We start from the raw sequence: 13,843 nt of genomic DNA, 5'->3' as shown, positions 1-13,843 counted from the left end.
GAGTATGGAAGCAATGTTTTCTTTCCTTTCCCGACTGCTATACTCTTTGTTCTTGCATTTTCTCGACTTCCTGATCGGGGTTTTTATCTCTTGTCGGATCTGTTAGTGCTGTGGTCTTCATTTTTATCAATTCTCGACCTTTGGTTATTCAGGGCTGTTTGATTGTTAAACTCAATGAGTGCTTCTTACCCAATATACATATATGTTGCTGTCCTGAGCTGAACTCTCGTTTTCGAATTTTACGTTTGAATATTTTTACACTGCGTTTCAGTTACAAAACACATTTGAGTAATATCCTTTCTTGACTCTCTTTTGTTTTGTTTTCTAATTTTTCTGTTTTCCTTCTTTCCCTTGTCCTAATGCGTAGCCACGTGAGAATTTTGTACAACTGCTCTATCTAGTGTGATGTATTGAGTTTGGTACTTAAGGATACGGGTGGGAATCTCAGGTTGTTTGGTGTCACTGTAGATTACCTTTATTTATCGTCGGGTCGTTTGATATAGTGTTGCGTGGTTAATATTTTAAAACGAGTTCAAATTTTTTACTAAAATTTCCCAAGGATAAAAACTTGTTATCGTTTCACCTCCTAATATGTATACGGTATTTCTACTTATAAAAATATATATATATATATATGTATACGGTATTTCTGAGGATACTAGATTATATAAGTCGTTGTGTGTAGGTATTTCCTCTATATACTTTGTATTTGGGCTATGTCTATTCATGGTAATAAAATATTCTTATTAATTATCAAAAAAAAAAGATTATATAATGTGTGATTCTCGATATATGTATATATATTATATGTATGTTTGTGTATGTATTATTGGTAAAATTAAAGCACACATTCCTGAGTCATGATGATAGATTTGAGTTGGCTTTTTCACGTGAGGCTTGATGTTCGCATTTGCCTGTAATATCACTAATTTTCTCTCTATGCAATGCTGATCACTTTTAGACTTGTGCAGGTATGAGCTTGGCCGCCAGCCTGCTAATACTAAGCTTTCAAGCAACAAGACCGTGAGGTGAATTCAGGTGAGAGGAGGCAAAGTGAAATGGAGAGCCCACAGATTGGATACCGGGAACTACTCATGGGGTAGTGAAGCTGTCACCTGCAAAACACGTATGTTGTCTACAATGCTTGAAACTACTCATGGGGTAGCCACCACTGGATGTTGTCTACAATGCTTCAAACAATGAGCTTGTGAGAACACAAACTCTAGTGAAAAGTGCCATTGTTCAGGTGGATGCTGCCCGATTCAAGCAGTGGTGGCTGCTAAGAAGGAAACCCCAGAGGTACCATTGGTCATTTTCTCCAAATTGTTTGCTTCCATTTAGATTGATTATTAGCTTCTGTACAGCCAGATTTTTTTTTTATAAGTCTCTGTACAGCCGGATGTGACAATAACCTGACAGTTAAGAGGAAATTGCTCATTGTATTAGTCTTAATGTGTGTTGCATTACTAATGCACATGGAATGCTTGCAAATGCGAATGTATTGTACATGATCATTTTTCATATAAAATACAGTTTTCAAAATCTTTTTTTTTTTTTTTTTACTACTTGTTCGGTCTTTTTATTGGCATTTATAGTATTTTCCCTCATTTTCTGCTGGCAAATGAAAAGGTCCTGAAATTACTGGATCTAATAGAAAGGGTGCATTTTATGAAAATTTGGGTGGCTGGCCCCCTTCTTCCACTTTCAAAAAGTTCTATGTTAATGGGCTAAGGTTATGTTTTCTTTCAATGGTGAAAAGCTACATATAAGTTGTAACCACTTGCTGGTAATGATGACAATTTACAAAATTCAGTTAGGTGATGTTGGTTTCAAAGGTGTAGAATTTGATCGACTATTTTGATTTCTGTTGGATTTTTTGCTCCTTTGCGAATCCCACATTGGTAGGAAATGAGAAAGGGGCATGGTTCAAGGCTTATAAAAGGAGGCTTAACCTCCTTGATAAAGGACACTAGTCTAAAGCTTAACTAGTAATTTTTTTACTTTAGTAAAATTCTTCTGTTGGCCTTTTTTTTGTAAAAGGAGAAGAGGTGAGAGTTAAAATTTTGCTAGAGGGAAAGCTTTGTGGGTGTCCTTGGGGTGAGCAGAAAAATTGTGTGATTGTAACAATTTTTCACATAGTGGATTTTTTTCTCTGGGTCTAGTGGTTTTTCTCCTGATTTGGGAGTTTTTCACTTAAATTCTTGTATTGTTATTATTTCTCTGTTTTTCTTGATATTCTTGCAAAGGGTGGATCTTGCGAGGTGAATTTGGGAGGTCCAAATTCCAAACAAGTGGTATCAGTGCTTAGGTCATTTTGGTGGGGTGGAGATTTGGTGTGGTAGTGTGGATATGTAATGTCTAAGGAGGTTCTGTTTAGGAGATTGGAATTTAAGCAGGACCATTGTAACCCTCCAATCTTTCCTAGGAACTTACATAGTGAGTACTATTCATTTCTACGGTAAAATTCATCAAGGCAATGTTAGGAAGTAGGGCTTCAAATCTTATCAGATTTGAGGTGGAGAAATTTGATGGGAAAATCAATTTTGGCTTGTGGCAAGTTCAAGTCAAGGATGTTTTAATTCAATCAGGATTACACAAGGCTTTGAAAGGCAGACCAACCCATGAAGTCTGCAATGTTACTAGCGACTGGTGAAACGGCTAATACAAGGAGCATGTTCGGCAAGTGGCTCCAAGTCAGTAAATGGAGATACTGGAAATGAAGCTAACTTTGTGTCTCTTTCCATGGAAGACGATGTCCTTTGAAAATAGACATGTACATCCTCATGGCATGTCGTTAATTCCCAAAGTTGCCATGATAGAGGATGTGTTAATGTTAGCGGGTCAACAAGTTTGCACACAAGCATTGGTTTGGCATTGATGCAGGGTGTATGGTGGAAATTCATGTCGATGGCTGATGCACTTCCAAGAAAGCCAAACGTGGAAGTTACACCATAATTTTCAGTAAGATTGTTTTTGACATGGGCCGAAGTGAAATGCTTGGAATTGATTTATTCTGGGTGGGTATCCTTTTATGGTAGAGCATGATAGCAGAAGTTATGAAGATCTTCATTGGAGTGGAGTGTGGCTGTGGGATCAGCCAAAGTCGCAAGGTGGAGATTGTTGGGTTTTTTGCTCCTTTGCCATTGGTAGGAAATGAGAAAGGGGCATGGTTCAAGACTTATAAAAGGAGGTTCCTCCTTGATAAAGGACACCAGTCTAAAGCTTAACTAGTAATTTTTACTTTAGTAAAATTCCTCTGTTGGCATTTCTTTTGTAAAAAGAGAAGATGTGAGAGTTAAAGTTTTGCTAGTGGGAGAACTTAGTAGTGTCGTTGGGGTAAGGAGAAAAATTGTGTGATTGTAATAATTTTTCACATAGTGGATTTTCTTCTCTGTGTCTGGTGGTTTTTCTCCTGTTTAGGGATTTTTCCACGTAAATTCTTGTATTGTTATTATTTCTCTGTTTTTCTTGATATTCCTGCAAAGGGTGGATCTTGGAAGGTGAATTTGGGAGGTCCAAATTCCTAACAATTTAATGATGGCTAGCATTCATGGTGATAATATTTTCTTCATTTCTTGGATACTGTTTCTGAATTTTTCAGTCTTATATATTCTATGAGAGGCCTATCGGTACATGATAGGATGCGGTGGAGGCCCAACAAGAACAAACGGTTTGTAGTGAGATGTTGGCATCACACGGTAATGTTCCTTTTCCATAGAAGAGTATTTGGAGGTCTCGTGTACCTTCTAAAGTCGCATGATAACATATGGACTGCCTCTCTTGGGAATATTTTGACCACGGACAATTTGAGGAAGCGAGGTCTCATTGTTATGGATTTGTGTTATTTATGCAAGAAGAATTGGGAATCATAGGATCATTTATTACTGCATTGTGAGGTGACGAGAGTTGTGAGATGAGATCTTTAGAAGAATTGGTATGGCTTGGGTTATGCCTTTGAGGGTGGTGGATTTACTAGCTTGCTTGAAGGATATTCAAGGCTGTACCCAAGCGGCTGTTGTTTAGAGGATGATTTCTTTGTGCATTATGTGATGTATTTGGATGGAAATGAATAATCGGTGCTTTGAAGATAGGGAGCGCACAATGGAGGAACTTTGAAATTTTTTTGTGCACACCTTATTACTCTGGTTTTCACCCATTGCGCTTAACGGAACTAGTGTTCATGATTTTCTATTTTTAATTTCTGGTTCCTAGAATATATTTATCCTTTCTTTTGTATACTTTCTGTGTACATGGGTTTTGCCTACTTCATCCGTATCAATAAAATTTTCATTGTACTTATCAAAAAATATATTTTCTTCATTTCCTGTATCTGTTTGATAATGCAACTTGCTAGGTACCCTTTTGGTTGGTGTGAAGAGGGTGAGTTAGACCATTCTGGTGTAGGTATGGTGTGTCTTCTGCTTCTAAGCTAGGATCAATATATCTTTTGTGATTTTAGTATTGAAATCCAGTATTTTCCTACCAATTAGATCAGACAGAAAGGAATATTATTTATATTTGCTTTTACATATATAACTGAACGTTGTGCCTTTACAGGCAAATGCTCGCTTCTATGTATCATTTGTAGTCCTTAAGGCTTAAATGAAGGAAGTTTGGTGGGGGCAGAATTCTTGGATTATGTTATTGACAAGTTTTCTAGGATGATTTCGCCTCATTTACTTGATCCGTATCACAAAATTGATTCATTAGGGTATCAGGTCTGGAATATCATTGCCTGAGCATCAAAAGGCCAGAACTCTAATATTAGTACTGTGTATTCTGTTTAAAGATGCCATTGATGTGAGGGTTGCTTCTTTTCCATTGTCTTCATTGTTTCCAATAGTTGATCTACTTATCATGCAGGAATACAACTCCGGGTATTTGTTCTGGATAGAACCGATGCCATTTCATTCTTTTTTTTTTTCTCACAAGTAAACGGTGGTTCCTTCTTCAATGTCTTCTATCAAGCTGCAATAGAAATCTAGATAGTATTTTCTGATGAACTGTGCATTTGTTTGCTGTCAGAAGCGTTCATCTTTGTTTGTAGTTTGTACATTATCAATTTGAAATAACAAGTTTCATCATATCAATCAGCAGGAAGTAGAAGAAGCTACAGAGGAAGCAAAGAAGAGTAACCATGTCCTTAGGAAGCTTGAGAAGCGCCAGCAAGGTCGTAAACTTGATCTCCATATTGAAGAGCAGTTTGGGAGTGGTAGATTGTTGGCTTGCATCTCTTCTCGACCAGGACAATGTGGCAGAGCTGATGGGTAAGAACAAGGTTCACAATTTTTTTTTCCGTATTCAGTTATCTGTGTCATCTTATTCTGTTTCTCACCATTTTGTGTTTTCAAAGATACATCTTGGAAGGAAAGGAACTGGAGTTCTATATGAAGAAGATCCAGAGAAAGAATGGGAAGGATGTTGGTGCTGCTTGGGCAGTGTGTCGATATGCGGAGTCTTATCATCTTCTTTTTTTTATTAGAAATACTTTAACCACATATGTATTACACAAAAGTAACACACAAACTTATGTGACTTGATATGATACTTCAAATTGTAAAGTTATTTTTATTATAAAGTAAATCTAACGGATCACATGAAGTAACGTCAATTCGTATATTTATTTTTGTATAATTTCTTTGTATAGATATATATATCACTTCTCTTTTTTATTATTTTAGTTGCACTTTTGTGGCCTTCCTAGATGAAGATTTTGCTTGGCATGTCTAGTTGTTTCAAATTAAATGCTTTGAGCACGTTTTGATCCACAAGTCAGTTTATATGGCTAAAATAACACTTTGTTGGATGCTGGCTTCAATATCCATCGTTAGCTAAAAATAGCTGTCATTTGCTATAACAATCCAGCTCAATATTTATAAGGTCAAGATATAGATAAGAAAAATTTTATTCATCATTCTCACTTGTCACACGGTACACACTATATTTTTATTTTTTTTTTATTTTTTTTTTCTTATCAAATATGTAGTATATGGATAATGAATAGAAAAATTCAATTAGTTAAAAAAAATAATAAAAAAAAATAGTGTGTAGTGTGTGAGATAATGACTAACAAAACTCGATAGATAATCTTATGGGCTTAAATCAGGTTTAATGGATCATTTTGAATTAGTTCAAGGGTTATTATTTTTTGAAGTTTGTACTATGTGGAATCCAAACTAGACCATATAATAAATTTTATTTATTTAACTATATTTTAAAATAATATCAAAAATATTTTTATTGTTAATATATTACTATTGTCAAATTTTATGTTTTTCAAAAGTTGTTGGTTTTTAATCCGATTATTATTATTATTATTATTATTATTATTATTATTATTATTATTATTATTTAAACTTCTCCTGTTCTCCACCTCTTCCAGAAACAGCCCCATGCACGGTCTCCCTTTTCCACAACTGCCACTCACGAAAGTTTAGCCAGCCCCACGTCACAATCTCACTACCACACGTTCAGCTCTATTATCAGGCTGCGTTTGAATATTTAAATAAACTGAATTGAATTAAGTTGGGATGATAAAATATTATTAAAATATTATTTGTTAATATTATTATTATTTTAGAATTTAAAAAATTTAAATTTTTTATTATATTTTGTGTTAAAATTTAAAATTATAATGATGAATTGAGATAAATTTAAGTTTCAAACGAAACCTATGGCATCCCCATGAACTACCTCGCTATAGTCACTGCATATAATATATATATATATATATATATATATGTATGTGTGAGCAGTTTTACTCTGTCGGCTGAATAGCAACGTTCATTTTGGTTCAAAATGATATTTTTATTTTTTTCAATTTTTTTATTCATAATTTTTTATTATTTTAAAATACTTTTAAAAAATATAAAAAAAAAATATCAATATACTAATAGTCACTTCCTTAAATTTTCAATAAAAATAAAAATTAAAAGAAATAAAATATATGAGGTGTCAAAATGAGAGGACAAATAAAATAGGTAAAGTATCATTTTTCTATATATATATATTCAATATATAAAAGCGTCAATCCGAAAAGCAATAGTGTTTTTTATTCCGACTTTTTCTGACAGTTTTATCTCTCATTTATTTGTCTCATTTGTCCCAACTTTTGTCGTTCAGTTCACTTTTTCTACCCATTTTACACATCTGCCGACTCCCATCCTCCATGTCTAGCAAGCTCTACACGGCAAACAAAATAACAAGCCTCCAAGCACGCCACAACAAACCACCGTAGCACGTTGCCAACCTCAAGCTCACGGCAATTGTTTTACTCATTTTGCGTTGAAGCCGAAGGCAATAACCCATAGGCCACAGATGCACCAAACCCACGTCCAAAGCCAGCTCTCCTCCGTCCAAGGTCTCCATCGCATAAAACAACCTAACATCACCACAAAATATCTCTGTTTTCCCATTCCAAAACAGAGCACGGTAGCTCTTCTCTTTCCCTCGCTGGAATCCACCACTGGGAGCCATTACAGAATATACTGAAGGCCATAGAAACTGACGACCTGTCACCCTCCGTCACCTTGCACCGCGCCGGTAAGCACACGAACGCCCCTTTCTACCTTCCTTAGTCCGTCGCTTCTCAGTAAGGCGCCACCGAACCTCAGAATACGCCGCACGTGGCTAGCACCTCCACATCGACTCCCCATGCACAGAAAGTGCCGACCACCACGTTTAGAGCACCATCGCGTTCAAGAGAAGCAGACGAGTCTCCACCGCAGCTCTACCAGCCTAAGATTAGTCGCACACAGGTTTCCTCATGTTCTTCTGAAGCTTTCGCCGTTGTTGATCTTATCGTCTCCATCCATGTCGTTCCTACCCCCATCTCGCACAACGTACCTTTCCCCCTATTATGGGCGTGGGAAGCTGTTGATAGAAGGAAGTCGTTGGGAGAATCAGGGATGAAACGGGGAGTTTTGGGGTTTTAATGAAACGAGTTGTTTATGAGGCATGTGTGATAAGCTGTTGTAATAAAATGCATCGTTTTATGATTGCTTTTAGTTGAAACGGTGCGTTAGGTTCTTCTTCCTTAGATTCATTTGTAATTATGTTACTAACGGCACCGCATCAAATGGAGGGGCTGGATTGTGTTTCTCCCTTTTGAGCTTTACACGGGAAAAATAAGAACATTTGAAAAAGGAAAAATTTAATTGCAAGCGATTATGCGCACTAATCGCACACCCATTCAATATGATTGATCAAAAAATAGATTTTATTGAAAATAGTGCTAATTTGAATTTATAATATGAAGTTAACAACATTAGTATGTAGATTAGTATGCAAACTTGCTTGTACATAACAAATCTCTTTGAGAAATCTGTGGTAAAAGTGTACAACACTATTTTTGCCAAAAGTAACATTTTTTTTAAAGAGAATATTACTCCCAATAAAACAGCGTCGCACCTCTCAAGGCAGAACCACAACCTTCTCCACAAACGATTTCCTCCCCTGCCACTCCACCCCTTGCACAGCCCACCATGGTTTCATCACTCGACATGAAGACCAACAGCCCCACGAGACACCAACACAAGCCCCTATTCTTGCTCCTCAAAACAGAGCAGACCCCCACTGTAGTGAACGGTGAACTCCAGTAGTCACAGCCCCACCATAGCCTCGCCTCGTCTCACCCATGCCAACTTCACACGTCCTCTCTCCTCCACACCGTAAAAGTCACGGATAGCCTCCTTCCTCCACCAGCCCTTCAAGTCGCTACATTCGCATGGTAAAACACCACCTGACGCTAAGCAAATGTTGTTGCACTGCCAAGTCTTGTACCCAATGTGCCCACCGCCTTGCACCACTACAAACAGCATTGGAACACCACCCACATTCATTTTTCGTTGGTCCGTCACAAAAGCCAAATACATGAATGCCTATAGAGGGGAGACCCAACTTTGCTGTTGGTATAACAAATGAAGATGCAGCCACTACACAGGGAAGTACAAGACTAGACGGTACACTGAGACAATGAGTGGTCTGCAGTCTGCTCTTAGCACTAGGGTGGACGTGCCAGTATATTCTTTCATTTTGTAAACATGTATACATGCTTGTGCACATGTCAGAATTCAGTTGCTTTCCTTTTTGGTCTTTTCCATTCATTTGTAGTTGTGTGTATAGCATATAAAAAATTGTATTCATTTGTAAAGAGCTTAATGAGAATTACATAAAATTTCTCTTCTTTGTTGGCCCTCGGTTTCCCCTCATTCTTCTTCCTCTTCAAATCACTTTTCTAACATGGTATCAAAGCAGGTCTAGTAAACCATACTCCTCTCTTTCTGTTCTCAATCATCCCTCTATCTCTCACCTCTTCTTTTCCTTCCTTTACTCTTTCATGACTTTATCTTTAACTCTTTGTTCTCATGGCTGAGGGAAATCCACAGCATCACTCTTCCCAGAACACTTCTCCATTTGAGGACCCCAATAGTCCTTTCTATCTGCACCACAGTGACAATGCCAACACTGTGGTGGTCACACCTCATCTCACAGGCCCCAACTACCTCTCTTGGCACCATTCATTCACCCTATCTCAATCAAGAATAAGCTTGGATTCCTAGATGGAACCATTGAAATACTTGAGCTTTCCAGTACCCTTTTTGTCCCTTGGCTCCGCTGCAAAAACTCGATACTCTCCTGGATCTTCAACTCAATCTCAAAAGAAATTGCTTCCAATGTTTTGTATATCAGCTCATCTAAAGAAGGTTGGGAGAAACTCAAAACTCTTTTTGCATAACTTGATAATGTACACATCTATTAACTACTACAACAACTTGGATCCATCATTCAAGGGACACAATCCGTGAGTGATTACTTCACCAAACTTAACGCAGTGTGGGAGGAGCTTCACAACTATAGACCATTACCTCATTGCTCTTGTGGTCTATGCACCTACAAGGCTTTAAAGTCCATAAGATAAGCTCAACAAATAGACTCAGTGTTCAAATTCTTAATGAGACTAAATGACACCTATAACAGCATAAAAGGGCAAATCATTCTCATGAGTCACATGCCTTCATTGGACAGGATTTTCTCTCTTGTTCTGCAAGAAGAACGACAAAGGCAGCTAGAACTCTTGTTATGGCTGCCACTGAGTCATCTATTTTAATTGCTTACCACAATCAAGCCAAAAAGAAGGAGAAAACAGATGTTACATGCTATCACTGTGGAAAGCTGGGACACACAAAGCACAAAGGAAAAATGCTACCGTTTGGTTGGATTCCCACCCAACTTTTAAGTTCACTAAGTCTAAGCCTGGGTACTCAACTGATGCACCATCAAATGCCCATTCAGCCAATCAAGTCACTGCTCAAAACCAGGAAAAGAGCTTCTCAAGTCCTTCACAACTACCCTTGACTAAAGCTCAAAATTAGCAAACAGTAGCTCTTGTCAATGCTCAATCTTCTCGGCACAATCCAAAAGTGGGAAACTTGTCAATCACCCAACCTAGCATTCAGCTTTCAACAGCCACAAATGCCAAATTTCCTAGCCATCACTCATCCAATATGGCAGGTATAACTCCTCGAACTCTTACTGCTTTAGCCTACCAATATCTTCTATTTTTTCTACAAACCATAATCAAAATGCATTCCTTCATAAATCACAAATTTGATATGTCACATGCTTTCCAATGGATACTTGACACTGGAGCCACAGACTATCTGGTCTACTCCATCTCACTTCTCACCACCATTACTTGTGAAAAACAAACCCAGGTACACCTCCCAAACAAAACACATGCTGAGGTGACACACATAGGCACTGTTAGGATTTCAGATAAACTTACTCTCACAAATGTCTTGTGTGTACCCACCTACATTTTAATCTTATATCTTCTAGCAAGTTCACTCAAGACTATTCTCTTTGCCTTGTATTTGTTGAAAAATTTTGCTTCATACAAGACCTGTCTTCATCGATGACGATCGATCTTGCTGAAGTTTTTAATGGCCTCTATTTCCTCAGACTTCAACCCCCCTCCTGTTATGCTGTCAAAGGTTCTTCATCAACCAAAAACCTTTCCAGTCAGTCCACACACTCTGCCAACAGTCAAGACTCAAGCTCAAGTGAACCAAAAAGCTTTGATCTATATCATTTTAGATTAGGCCATGTACCTCATCAGAGGATGAATATTATTCAATCTCATGTTCTTAATGTAAGATGTAATAGTGAAATGCAATACACAGTTTGCCACTTGGCTAAACAAAAGAGGAAACCATTTTATTTGAGTTCCATGTCTACTTCCTTTCCTTTTGAGTTAATTCACTGTGACATTTGGGGACCATACTCTAATCCTTCCATCCAAGGTCATCACTATTTTCTAACTATTGTGGATGACAAAAGTCAAGTCACTTAGGTTTACTTATTGAAATTCAAGTCTAAAGCAAGAACCATCCTACAAAACTTTGTTCATATGATCAAAAATCAATTTAATGCTAAAGTTAAACAAATAAGACTTGGTAATGGCCTTGAGTTCCAAATTATAGACTTTTATAATTCTCATGGAATCTTACATAAAAAATCCTACATCTACACCCCTCAACAGAATGGGGCAGTGGAGAGAAAACACCAACATCTCCTATCCACTGCTAGAGCCCTTCTTTTCCAAGCCTCCCTTCCACTAAAATTTTGGGGACATGTTGTGCTAACAGCAACTCATCTTATCAATAGAATTCCAACTCCTGTCCTCAACAATGAGTCTCCATATGAGGTTCTCTTCTCATCCATCCCTTCATATTCTCACTTAAAGGTTTTTGGATGCTTATGTTTTGCTTCCACCCTCAAGAGTAATAGAAGTAAGCTAAGTTCCCGAGCCCAAAAATGTATTTTCATAGGTTACCCACCTGGTGTGAAAGGGTATAAAGTTTATGATCTTAAAGATCATTCTTACTTTGTCTCATGAGATGTCATCTTCTATGGCTCAGTTTTTCCTTTTTATAAACCAAATTTTGATGTCATGTCCTCTATTGACTCTCACAATATGGTTCTTCCCATTGCAATATCAGAATCCATCTCTTCCCTTCCCACATACCAATCTTTCACTCCCTCTACTCCACTTGACACCCAAGAAAATTTTCCTACCACTCAATCCAACTCACAAAACATTTATCACAGCAACCTGCCTCCCTGTTCTCCCACTAAAAACAGTGCCCCACCTTCACACACTTCTATAGAATCACCTCCTCCTCCAATCTTTAACACACCCTCTATCACCCTTAGGAGATCTGATAGAGCTCAACAACCACCTATTTACCTCCATGACTACCACTGTCAGACTACTCATGCCAGTCCAACCTCACATTCACCTCCTACCAACACTGCTCACCCCATTCACCAATACCTATCTTATAAGAATCTGTCCACCCATCAAAAATCTTTTACCCTCTCCCTCTCACTACTTCCTAAACCTCAAAATTACCAAAAAGCTGTTAAGTCTAAGTATTGGCAAGATTTCATGCTGAATTGAAGGCTTTAGAAGATAATAGGACATGTGTAGTCACTGTTTTACCTCAAGGAAAAAGAGCAGTGGGATGTAAGTATGTCTATAAGATCAAGCTCAAATCTGATGGAACAATAGAAAGGCTTAAGGCCAGGTTAGTGGAAAAAGGCTATACTCAAATAGAGGGATTCGACTGCCAAGAGACTTTCAATCCAATTGCCAAACTCACAACTATCAGAGTTTTCCTTGCATTGGCTGCTATGTTCAATTGGCACCTCTATCAACTAGATGTGCACAATGCTTTCCTTCATGGGGAGTTAGATGAAGAAATATTTATGGAGTTACCTCTAAGTTATCACAGTAAGGGGGAGTCCACTGTCGAGGGAAAACTTGTTGGCAAACTTCACAAATCACTCAATGGGCTCAAGTAGGTCTCTCGGCAATGGCACTCAAAGTTTTCTCATTCTCTTGGTTCCGTTGGTTTTCAGCAGTCAAAATCAGATTATTCCCTCTTTACCAGAAATGATGAGAATGGTTTCATAGCCTTACTTGTTTATCTTGATGACATAGTCATAAGCAGTTCTAACATCAAGGCAATTAACAATGTGAAAGCCCATTTACACTCTCAGTTCAGAATCAAAGACCATGGCATTCTAAAGTTTTTCTTGGGTTTAGAGATTGCAAGGTCACCTGCTGGCATCCATTTGTGCCAAAGAAAGTATAGCCTTGAAATTCTAGAAGATGCAGGGCTTCTCAGGTGCAAACCGGCAAGCACACCCATTGACATCAATCACAAGTTCTCACATTCCTCCCCGTATTTATTAAATGATTCTACAAGCTATAGAAGACTTATTGGCAGACTGATCTACCTCACCATAACTTGGCCTGACATCACCTATGTAGTAAGCATACTCAGTCAGCTCATGGATAGGCCAAGTGAAGTCCATATGCAAGCTGCCCATCAAATCTTAAGGTATGTGAAAGGATCAATAGGTCAAGGTATACTCCTCTCCTCCCAATTTATTAAGCACATTAAGGCCTATAGTGACTTAGATTGGACAGCTTGCCCAGTAACAAGAAAATCTATAACAAGTTTCTGTGTGTTCATTGGTGATTCCCTAATCTCCTTACTAAAGGAATTTAACATAGAGCACTCTAAGCCTACCCTCTTGTACTATGATAACCAATCTGCTCTACACATTATTAAGAATCCAGTTTTTCATGAAATGACCAAACATATTGAATTAGATTGCCATTTTGTTAAAGAGAAAGTGTTGGCCAAGGTTATTACCCCTATACATGTTGCGTCAAAATTCTAACTATTTTCACTAAGGCTTTAAGCACTGCAAGTTTTCAATTTCTACAGTCGTGCATCTTAAACATCTATGTCTATCTTCAGAGGAGTCA

General features: G+C 37.7%; 1 pseudogene; it reads left to right on the top strand.

Moving 5' to 3' along the window:
* LOC121234568 overlaps window positions 1–5,796 on the top strand; it is a 52,414-nt pseudogene extending 46,618 nt beyond the window's left edge.
* Window positions 5,797–13,843: the final 8,047 nt, after the last annotated feature.

The sequence above is a fragment of the Juglans microcarpa x Juglans regia genome, chromosome 1D (assembly GCF_004785595.1).
Source record: "Juglans microcarpa x Juglans regia isolate MS1-56 chromosome 1D, Jm3101_v1.0, whole genome shotgun sequence".
NCBI lineage: Eukaryota > Viridiplantae > Streptophyta > Magnoliopsida > Fagales > Juglandaceae > Juglans > Juglans microcarpa x Juglans regia.
Note: the sequence above shows the minus strand (reverse complement) of the source record. Positions and strands in the feature narration are given on the sequence as shown.